Genomic DNA, 12863 nt, shown 5'->3' with positions numbered 1-12863 from the left:
TAGCATAAAACATATATTTTGTATATGAAACACATACACGGCATAAGAAACCGAATAAGGAACCCAAATGCTACGAGAATAAGTGTATATTATGGCAAAAATGTGAAGTTCTGTCATCTCTACTTGCTGTGGGTATGTGTTGTCCTGCAAAATCCGATGTTTCCACAAAAGATGTCCCACTATGGGCATTGGAAAAGGTGGCAACCATAATGGTCACAAGCAGTAGTGAGAGTACACAGCCGGGTAGCCGTGTCGACATAACAACAGGAAGGAACCAAGATACCCTAAACACAGGCAAACATGTGCATAGCAACATGTACCACACCCAGCAATGTGTTTGTCGCATACATAGGACGGCGTATGTCTAAGCGTAATATCCAGAAGCAGAACCCATGCATGCAAATGTAATACACAATAGCCCCATTGTAGCATGTAAGTCCCACCCATGTATGACCGTGCACCCAACCCAGCTAGCAGCCTTGTGCAGCTACACACCTACACACAATGGGCATACCTGAAATGTGGTAAGAAGTATTGTTTTAGGCAGTGCCACGCGGGCAAATATGTACCCCACATGTCACCAACCCACCTCAGGTACAGATATGCAAATGGCTGCATGTGAATGTGTCTGCAGAATGTGTACATCCCGCATGTGGGATGCACTCGTCCAAACCCTATAGGCTTGCACACGCCACGGTGCACATAACTGTACACATGTGGACAAGTCGGGATGTTGAACCACCGCACTGATGATTAGTTATGCAGACAAGTCAAACACATATAGCGGAACATGTGCCTACCAAACAGGACGTCCTAACAGGGTGCCACAGGCACAGAAGGGGAAGGTGGGACATCACATGTGGAGAGTAGTGTTGCCGGACGGCCAAACACCAACCGCCAAGGTAAAGGACGGAACAACATGCATATGGCCGGATGGATGTTGTTAGAAAAATATATATAGAAACACATATGAAGTGCCAGTTTAGAAGCAAAATATTATATAATGCATTGAATTGTACTGTACAATATGGCAGTTACATAATTGGTGAAGCTTAGCTGCAGTGTGATCAAACTCTGACCCTGGCAGTAACCAGTTCAGCAGGCTTATGTCTATCAGCATCAATTATCTGCTGGGTTACAGAAAAATAAATGTATGTACATGTATATCATCCTCCCTTCCACTGAGGAGGATGGCCTTGTGAGCTCTATCCAAGATAGAGTACAACTCCTTACCAGAGAGACAAAGGAACGTATTAAGAAATGAACTGACTATTGTATCGTAACAGTCCAGGGTCCTTGAAACAGCAACAATTACAGAAGGACACTGTAATTGACCAGGTGCCTTGCAAGGCTGTGTTATTCTCATGGGAAAATATTTTAAAAGCATTACCTCAGCACCCTCGTATGAATAGAATATTGCGGACCATAGTGATGGAAATGCCCTGTGACTGACCATGTCAGTAAGGTGGGCAAAAGCTGATTGTAAACACTATATAAACAAATTGCTTCCTGTATAGAGTCAGACAAAACTCTCATACTTGGACTGTAAAGTTTTTTGCCTGCACAATACACTACTTAAACGTTGTGAACCTGAGCTTCCTGTGTTATTGACTGTCACTTAGAAAAGCCTACTGATTTCTACAGTCTGGTTTTAACAACTTATTTGACATTGTGGTCCTTCTTAGCCGGAATTCCCTTGGTAAGCTACAGGTCAGAGTGCATGGGTGGTTAGACATCTGCAGGAGAAGTTGCCTAAATGGTTCTTCTTGAGTGAAAAGACCTCCGACTGAATTGTTGTGTGTAAAGAGGCTGTCCACTGTCTGATCTGTGGCTGAAAAGCGGAAAACTGGATCCCAAGAAGAAAACGTGCAGTCATAAACGGGAGGCTCTGGTAAGGAGAGTTTGCCTCTTTGTCTCTGTTGTAGATCAGGGACCAGGCTACATTGTGTTTCTGTTAACAGTTGTGATAGCAGGTCGAAGACCAATCCAAGTAGTTTTACATTTGGACATAGATCAGGGGAACACAGAGTAGAGTAAATAGTCATTGTAGACACTACAGTGGATACAGGGAAGGAGATACCACGTGGTACGAGAGAAGGGTTATGTAACAGTCATTTAGAAGACATGGGAGATTAGTGCACTAAGAGATCGTGAGATCCACGTTTGACGGCTGATGTGAAGTATATGCAATTGCAGAGAGCACATAATGTGAGATATTCTGCAAAATGGGGTAATAAATATGACATTGATGGTATATTAGACAAAATATCGTTAGTGAAACATTGGAATCACTTAAAATGTGACACAGATGTTCTAGGGTTACCACCTGTCCCACTTTGCGAGGGACAGTCCCTCATTGGCCAGTTGTGTCCTGCAAACAAACTGAACAAATGGCAAATGTCCTGATATCTTAGGACAAAAATATTTCCTATATCTTCTTTAATAGTAGCATAAAACAGTTATTTTGTATCTGAAACACCAATATATTATAATAAACAGAATAAGCAACTCAAATGCTACAAGAATAAGTTGCTATTCTGGCAAAAAGTAGATTGCTGTCCTTTGTACTGGCAGTGGGTATGTTTTGCCCTGCAAAATCCGACGTTCCTAAGACAAATGTCCCACTTTGTGCATTTGAAAAGGTGGCAAACCTAAGATGTGCAGGCTAAAAATCAGCGACAATTGGGTATCCCTCAAGCACATAGGTGGATTGAGGTAGTGAACCGAAGGGAACAGAAGACTAAAAATGCGAAAGCATCATACGTAGACAAAGAAGATAATAATACAGTAGTAGCGGCACCCCCCCCACCTCTGATACCACATCCAGGATATGAAGCGGGAGGGCAGGCTAGTCCCCCCACGTTATCCTGTGGCAACAGAGGTATCACAACGACCAATTGTAAGAGAAGCTATTGAAACCACATCCCAAACACGTAAAATACCTAGGGACACTCAAGTAAGAAGAGAGTCACTAGAACAGAGTGAGGATATCTGTCAATTAATTGAAGTACCGAACCCTCAGGCAGGACAGGAAGGCCAGGACCCAACTCCCTTAGTGTATAGACCGTGGACACCAGAAGATATCCGGAAAGTCACAGAGGGAATTCCCATCCACAAAGTAATCACTATTCACCATGCAATACCCTGTATCTCCTGATAGAAAAGCAAAGGGGGAATGGCGGATGGTACAGGATTTACAAGCTGTAAATCATGTAATAATACCTAGGGTACCGAAGGTGCCAGACCCACACACTATATTGAATGCTATGAACCCGCAACAGAAGTATCTTACCGTGGTACATATAAGCTATGCTTCCTTTTCAATACCTATACAGCCAGATAGTCCGTATTGTTTTGCATTTACATTCAGGGTAACAGATACAGCCATACCCGGCTATCGCAGGATACTGTGAAAGTCCAACGATATTCGCACAGGAGATGGCTAGCAACATGCCGGTGTTTACTCCACCTGGGGGCAGTCAAGTTCTACTTTATGTGGATGATATCCTGCTTGCGGCCCCTACCCAGCAGCAATGTAGGGAAGATACAATAGCATTATTGAAATATTCAGCAGAACAGGGACATAAATTAAGCAAGCATAAATTGCAACTACGGAGAATACAGGTCAAGTACCTGGGATATGTGGTCTCCAAGGAGGGTAGAACATTAGATGACGATAGGAAGGCAGCAATTTCACAAGCACCCAAGCCAACTACCAAGAAGGGAATGATGTCCTTCCTGGGCCGACTAACTTTTGTTGAAGCTGGTTACCAAACTATGCTTTGGAATCTGCTCTATTGTCTGCTTTAATCTGTAATACACCTATGGCAGCACAAGATATACTACACTGGATTCCAGTAGCAGAAACAGCTTTCTGCAGACTAAAACGATTGATAGCTTCAACATCTGTTTTAGGTCTCCCGAATAATCATAACAGATGTTTCCAGACTGTAGATTGTAAGCAGGGATATATGACGTCAGTCTTGACGCAACAGCATGGAAGTAAGCAACGCCCCATAGCTTACTACTCATCGCAGATGGACCCAGTGGCATGGTCATTGCCACATTGTGTACAGGCAGTTGTTGCAGCAGCCATGGCAGTACAGGCCTCGGCATCAATGGTATTATCCCACCCTCTCACTGTGAGAGTGCCTCATGCAGTTGCGATCATTTTGCTGCAAGAGAAAATAGCATTCCTGACCCGTGCTAGACATCTTTCTTGTTTGACCATACCCCTGAGTCAACCTCATATGGTGATTGAACGTTGTACAACATTAAACCCATCAACGTCACGTCCGACACCTGTGTATGGCACACCACACAGTTGCCTACAGGAAATGGAGCAAGTAACTTTACACAGACAGGATATCACTGATATACCCTTAGATGATGCAGAGGTGACAGTTTATGTGTACGGATCATGTAGAAAGAGTCCTACAGGAAAGAATCAAGTAGGTTGTGCAGTAGTTATTGATAATGAGATTGTAGAAGCCCAACCCCTGCAGCATAACGTGTCTGCTCAACAGTGGCGTAACTACGTTAGAAGCGCCCTGAGGCAAACTTTTCCTAGGTGCCCCAACACCCCCCCCCCCCGGGAACCCAAGCCATCGAGATGACCGATATATAGTAGCACAAAAAATGCTTTATAACTTCCTACTAATAGTTGCATTAAAGACTTGTTTTATATCTTAATATTGTATGAAATAACCGAAGCCACTTAAGGTCAACATGTTTTTCTTTTACTGAAGATTTAATTTTAATTGGTGGACCACCAGGGTGGCTTGCTTTTAAATTTATTATATTTTGGTCTATATGGGTCTGACAATTCTATACATCTATTTGTGTTTGTCTAATTATAAAACTACTTTGTGAATGTGATGTTATACATGCAATATGAAATTTGTATATACTATATTTTTATCCTATCCTAAATTCTGTACTATATTGAGTGTTTTTTTAATGTTCATAATCAATACTGTAGACTGAATACTGCTGTTCATATTCAAAACAATATAATTGTACTGTCTTTTGGAGCTTTTCTCCACTAAAAACAGGCTCCTAGCCCCATCAGACTGTCCCAGTTAACAAATGTAATTAATTAAGTAATTAATAAATAAGTGAATTTTGAGACTTCATCATATAGTTTTATATATATGCACCAAGTCATAATACAGAATGGTTGGATTCTAAAACAAACTATCCTGGACCAGTATCTCGAAGCTATAAAGTCGAATGTTAAAACAGTGAGCGTTCATAATCGTGGAATTTGGCATATGTGAAAATATGTCAAATTAGCGGTTATGAAGTTGCTTATGTAATCGGGTTTGTGTTTTTTGGTGCGTGGTGCCTTGTTTGGATGTAGGTGTTATGTCAGGTAAGTGAGTGTTTTGTAAGGGTTTTGAGTGGGAGTTAGAGTGTGTGTGAGGGATTGGAGAATGTGTGTGTGTGGGAGTGAGCTTTTTGTGTTGTGTTTGTGCGATCTCGAGTTAGTATATATAAGTAGGAGGGGTGTGGGGGCAGCCCCCCATAGAGGGGTGCAGGGCTTGCATGCTTATGTGTGTGAGTTGTGTATGTGTATTGTTTTTGTTTATGTTGTGATGTGGTTGTTGTGTTGTATGTTTAGTGGAGTGTGCAGTGTTTTCGGTTATGTGGTTTGGTTTTGTTTGTCAGTGTTTTGTGGATTCGGTTTTATAGTCTCGAGATACTGAAATTGATATTTCAGCATTTCGAGGTTATAAAGTGAATCCATATATATATATATATATATATATATATATATATATATATATATATATATATATAATGCAGTAAAACCAAACAAAATACCCAGTGGTGCCTTCCAGATGGCTAGGTGCACTCAGTTCAGCACAAGGAATACAATAACTCTCACACACAAACTTGGCAACTACACAAAACAATGACTCTGTGACAATAATAAAATACCACATCGGAATGCCATTATACAATGCTGAGTTGACAGCCATAAAGCATAAAATGTAATAAATGTATTAAACGATAACTATGTGCAAATAATACATAACTACATATTGAATGGTACAAAGTAGAAATTCACCAGAAGCGGGACCAATTAAAAACATTTAAAAATATTCTAGATCTAGACCATCCTGAGAGGAGTACATGTGTACTCCTTGTCATTAGTGACTCACTATGGCAGTGAGACTATTGCACTAACTTGCAGCTACAAACTCTGGTGCTGCTTGGCTTTTGAGGAGTGTGGTTACCTATCACACACCAGTATGAGCAGATTCTGTCACTGAAAAGCTTTATGGGAAGCTCAGTAAATTACTTATGCTTCTGTTATATTTACAGCACATCTATTGTTAACTTACTTGCTTAGTCAAATTAATTCCTGTCTTGAAGCTCTTCTCTTGTTTTGAATAGCTGTTCCATTTCATTGAATTATATTTCAGTGTTTGTAAGGTATGCATATGACAGATTACAAAACATTGGTAATAATAATCTTCCTTCATCAGCTAGCACTTAACAGAACTGTTCCGTTTTTGCTTTTTAAATCAGTCAAATCACATTTGATAAAAAGAGACATCATTCAGTCAACAACAGTAACAGAATTACCTTGGTTGGGTTTAACACCTTCTGAACTGGATACAACTGCTGGCCACTGATGTAATGTTTTCTCTCAGTCATCCAGAGATCTCGGTTTAAACTTTTGTTAACTGTAGCAGTAACAGGTCTCTCGCGCCTACATTTGTTTCCCCTTGTGTGTAAATAAACCAAATGCAAGAGGGATATCACTCTGCAGAGCATGAGTTCCCTCCTAAACCACATAATCCAGCCAAAAGAAACTAAGCCAGCGACCGTCCGACCATGTCTGAAACCCCGATCGCTCTACACGACGCCCATGCAACGAAATTCCCAGCGGAGCTGAGAGAGAGCTCTCAGCTCACTCCCTCATTGGCCCTGACTGCAAGGAAGCAGTTTGGAGCTCCTCTGTTCTGTGCAGTAGTTGACCGCACAGATGTCTGGGTATTCTACAGCACAGGTCACTGGGTACCCTTTTCTTTGCATTGGACTGCCGATAAAGGCAGTCTGAATGAAATTTTGTTTCACGGATTTCTTCTCTTGTTTTTCTAGGTGGGAGGGCTGCAGACTGGGATTCTTACCACCCAGGCCATGGACATTTACTAAATAAGCAAAGTACAATCCGTGACAACATCTGTCGACCCAAAGCTTCTGCTGCTTGGAGCCCTGAGGCAATGCCGCCTCACTCTTCATTACGCCCCTGCTGCTCAAGCAGCAGAATTGATAGCTTTAACACGTGCTTGCACTCTAGCGAAAAACAGATGTGTGGACATTCATACCGATAGTCAGTATGCTGTCTCTACAGTGCATGTTTATGCGCAGCAGTGGAAGAATAGGGGGATGATAACATCCACTGGTAAACTGATTAATCATGCGCAATTGATCTTGAATTCATTAGATCTCATTCAGTTACCCACTAAAGTAGCTAATTGTAAATGTGCAGCTCATACAAAGCAACAGGATAAGATTAGGAAAGGTAAGGCACGAGCTGATGCAGCTGCAAAACAAGCAGCCTCACAGTCAGAAAGTGTCATTTTGAATGAGGAATGACAATCCTCAGAGATTCTAGATTTAGAAATGTTAGAAATAATGCAAAAATCAACTACGAAAGCAGAAAAGCAAACGTGGGTAAGACGAGGAGCAATCCTTGAAGACGGACTGTACATATCCACAGTGAGAAAGCCAATATTAACGTCTAATTTATTCAGATATGCGGCTTTGGTGAGCCATGGGTAGAGCCATGTCTCAACAGGGGGGATGGTACAGTTGGTTAACAGAATATTGCTAACATACGGAATTAGGAACCACATACAAACATTTTGAGCAGCGTGTCATATTTGCAGTAAACATCATGCACAGGGAGCATTTCAACCGGCCGAGTGAGTTTCCTACACCACCATATCCGTTCCATACTATTTGTATGGAGTTTATACAGCTGAATAAATGTGAAGGGAAGAAATACTGTTTAGTGATTGTAGATATATTATCAAAATGGGTAGAAGCATTCCCAACCAGGAATCCGGATGCAGCAACAGTGGCAAAGGTCCCAGTAAAATAAAGTATCCCTAGATCTGGCATACGGAGAGAAGCTACAGTGACAATAGAACACATTTTGTGAACCAGACAATCCAGCAACCTGGGGGATTATTTGGGATTTCCTTGAATAATCATTGCATGTACAACCCACAGTCAGCATGACTGGTGGCGAGGTACAATGGGATCGAAATAAGTTGAGGAGGTTGATGGTGACACAGACGAATTGGATTTGCTGTCTACCTCTAGCATTGCTGAGCATGACAACAGTCCCAAATGTAAAGGGTTTGACCCCCTTTGAAGTAGTATTTGGAATGGCATATTATGTGCCACAGTGGAAAGCTGTCATGCGTGCAGAGCTGGAGGTCGATGGCTCATTAGCAAGTTACATGAGAGGATTGTTAACCAATAACACTGTTTTTCAGTTAAACTCTTTTCAGATAAAGAGCAAAGCTTAAGCCGACGCAGAGCTGACTCCAGTATCCTGGGTGTGTTTGACTGTTATCCAAACAAGTAACTGCCCGAGTCCAATGTGGGAAGGTCCGTACCAGGTACTGTTGGCAACGCCTACTGCAGTAAAGTTTGCGGAAAGGTCGTCCTGGGTTCACCTCACCCTTTTCAAACCTGTAAAGGATATCCAGTCTGATTTACATGTTGTAGCCGATATACCATAGAGACAGAATCACCCGGGGCAGAGTGTATAACAATACAAAGCAACCCCAAAGACATTGGTTTACTGTCCTACTGATCATACACCTATTAACCATGTTTGTGGTGACTTTACTTTTGCTGGGATCTTTCCTGCATATAACTACACAGATACAAATAGTGATACGTGATGAACTGGCCACAGATTGGCATCCAAACCTCAACACATACCTAGGCATGACGCGTGTGCATGTACAGACTATGAACATTTCAAATTGCTGTGTTTGTACTGCCATACCTACATCATATGGAGGACTTCCGATATATGTTGTCCCCTTGGGGATAGATTGAGACTTGTGAATATTTACCTTTTGATACAGGTTCTGTGAGATCACAGGACAAAGTGGCACTGTACTTACCTGTTACACAAAAAGGAATTGTTTGTTTTCATAAACATGATACAGTCCAAGTTGGTGGGAGTAATTGTAACATAACTGTGTCTTACAAATGTCATATAACAGCCAAAGATTACAGTATTAGTTGTAGCACCATTCATGATTTGTATTTAAGCTTAATGAGAACAACGTGGAAAGATGTGCAGAAACATCCTGAATTGTATAAACAGTCGTCTGTTATAGACAGGAAAATGTTATACGCAGAGTTAACCCGATCAGTAGTAAAGTAGAATATTGTTATTTTGTTTGTGGGAAAAAAGCATATCAATGGTTACCTGAGAATTGGTCCGGCAGTTGTTTTTGGGTTATCTGGCTCCAGCCATATGACATACTGCAGAATTGCCTCTGGAGTACTAAGCGAACTGTAAGAGATATAGCTCGAAGAACTGGGAACTCAGTCGAGAAACCTACTAATCCAGTGGGTAAAATGGAAGCTGTTTGGAAAAATCATTCTTCTGCAAGAGATAAAGGAAAATTGACTCATATGGACTTGAGTGACAGTGTTATATTGTGGGCTGGAACAATCCCAGCTTATGGAGCAGTGAAATCAATCAGGGAACTGAGGAAGTTGTCAAAACCTCTCGGAGGAATGAGCAATGCGACTTTTCGCTCTCGAACTTGTGACTGATGAACTGAATGCAATGAGAACTGTTGTGTCACAAAATGTAATGGCTCACGACTGCACCCTGGTGGCGAGAAGTGGTACGTACGCGCTTATCAAAGGAGACTGCTGTGTCTAAGTACCACATAATAAGCATGATATCAACGACCACCTAGAGGTAATACAGCAGGTATCAACCATGGCGGAACCAGGCCCAAACCCACTGACGAACTATTTCCAGAAACCTTTTGGTGGATGGGGTTCACTCATAACTGAAAGTCTTGATTGCCATTTGTGTTGTTCTGCTCATATTGTGAGCATGTGTCTGTTGTGGGATACTTTGTATGAAAGTATTAGTCAGGGACTCTGTTGACGTATCTGTAACCGAGACTATGTATCAAGACCTGTAGTGGGATTTGTTAATACCAAATGAAATCCTTTCCGAAATGTACAACAAATGACCTGCCTAGTTAAACGTTCCAGAGAGGAAGAGGCTAGGGAATGAAATAATGTTGTATATGTTTCTGGATAGAATAGAAGCAATCAAAGGAGGGAGAATGTTAGAAAAATATATATTTAAACATATATGACGTGCTAGTTTAGAAGCAAATAGTGTATAATGCATATTATTCTATTTTACAATATGGCAGTAGAACTTATCATGCATGTAATTGCCTGTAGTGTAGCTGCAGTGTGATCAAACCCTGACCCTGGCAGTAACCAGTGCAGCAGTCGTATGTCATTCAGCATTAGTTATCTGCTGGGTTAGAGAATAATAAATGTATGTACAGGTATATCTTTCATCCTTCCACTGAGGAGGATGGCCTTGTGAGCTCTATCTAAGATAGAGTACAGCTGCTCACCAGAGAGACAAAGGAACCTAGTAGGAAATGAACTGACTATTGTGAACAGGCTTGGAACCTTGACAGAGCAGAATTTACAGAAGGACAATCTAATTGACTATGTGCCTCGCAAGGCTGTGCTATTCTCATGGGAAAACATTTAATAAGCATTACCTTAGCACCGTTGTAGGAATACAATATTGTGGACTATAGTGATGTAAATGCCCTGTGACTGACCACATCATTAAGGTGGGCAAAATCTGACTGTAAACACAATACTCATACAGCTGTTTCTTGTATAGAGTCAGACAAAACTCTATACTTGTACTGCATAGTTATTTGCCTCCTGGTGCACACTATTAAACGTTGTGAAACTGAGCTTCCTGTGTTATTGACTGTCATTTTGAAAAGAGTAATGAGTGTTACAGTTTGATTTAAACAACGTAATTGACAGATGTGTATGTTCTAGCATGGGAATAGGTCAAGCCAACCACCACAATCACCATGTGTACCACATACAAACAGCCAGTAACACGCAGTAGTAGTGCATGAAGGCATACACGACTGTGGGAATAGCACAGGACATATGGCACATGCCAAGTGCAGATGCGTGACACAAAACCCCAGGATGGGGCTCCCTGCAAAGAGGAACATGTGCCAACCACACCTCCCACAGATGTACCGGCAATGAAAACACATGCCAAACACACAGAAACACTACCGTCCAACCCACGACTGCAACGGAGGCTGGTCAAACACCACCATGAAGCATGCACAAACAGGGACATGTGTAACCGTTGCTTTAACACCCCCCCATAGGCCAAAGAAGAATAGAATGGACATATGCATGTAATGTTGTGAAGGATGTGTGGTAGTCCTCAGTATCACAGTGGTAGGGACACAGATACACTGTAACCAACCGTGACGTATGTGCACTGTAGACAGCATACCTGCAGGTAATGCAGAGGACAATCACGTGCCACAGAAATATACACATGAGAAAGAGGATAGGGGATAGACAAGTGTAAATGGGACAAACTATGAATATAGGTTCATAGGTCCATAGGTACAGGGTAGGCCATCTACCCAAGTTCAGCCATAACCCTACACCATAGTTAGGATTCCTTTGCCAACCTTCCTGTCCGGAGATAAAATGCTTATGATATTGCTGTACCTCTGTCAAGCAGTGATAATGATGTAATCCCTGGCCTATATCTGCAATTCCCCATCCAACGGACAACATACCCCCGAACAAGGCTAGCAAGGATCTTTGCCTCACATGTACTGCGATGTAGATCCACAGCATTGTGAGTGTCCGGGTGACGTATGTGTCACTCCAACACATCCTATTACTATTGTAGTCAATCATAGGTGTAACACGTAATGAGTACATGGAGACAATGACCTACCCTGATCTAGATGTGAATCCTTGCACAAACAGGTGGGCAATGTAGAAGTCCCACCGAACCATGATAGCAACGTGTGTGTTGAACGAATGGTGACCGACAACCTCTGTCCACTGATCCCTGGTAATCACCCCTGCGCTCAGTGGACTGCCACCCATATGCTGGACAGGGGTGACCTAGTACTCCTCGACAGATATGATGTTGCATTACGTTGCATTTAGCTGTAGGCCATGTCCCTGACAGCAGATATGCATATCTGGGAGGCCCCTTTGAAGGATATCCGTGTCAGATGTCCGTCCCACTATGGCACCCGTTTCGCAGTCATCTACAAACAATGTCACCCATAACACCCGTGTGTGTGCCTGTACTGTGGAAATGTAGATGTATAAGAGGAGTGGACCCAGGGAAGAGCCCATGGGACAACCGCCTGCGACAGGCAGTAGGTCTGACATGCTGCCAGCAACTATGACCGCGTGGGCGTGTCACATAGAGTTTACAACCCATCCTGTGATGTAATGTTCACATCAAGCCGATGGGTTTATCAATGATACCTGAGGGGGGTAATGTGTTGAAGGCCTTTGCCAGGTCGAGGTAGGCTGTATGGACTGCAAGACCCCCATCAATGGCCTCGGTGACTATCCCGAAAACGCTAACCATGCTTTTTAAACGCGATGAACCGCCCCTGACCAAGCCAAACCATGTTGGATGCAAAGTATGCAGGTCCCCTATGCCTTCATCTACGAGCTGCAGTATGATCCCTTCCCATGTCTTTGCAAAAATTAAGGGGTTCCTCCTTCCCATGGGTAATTTGGGGGGG

Source organism: Protopterus annectens, chromosome 5.part0 (assembly GCF_019279795.1).
Source record: "Protopterus annectens isolate FY-2018-M chromosome 5.part0, PAN1.0, whole genome shotgun sequence".
Classification (NCBI taxonomy): domain Eukaryota; kingdom Metazoa; phylum Chordata; order Ceratodontiformes; family Protopteridae; genus Protopterus; species Protopterus annectens.
The sequence above is the reverse complement of the archived record's forward strand: the minus strand, read 5'-3'. Positions refer to the sequence as shown.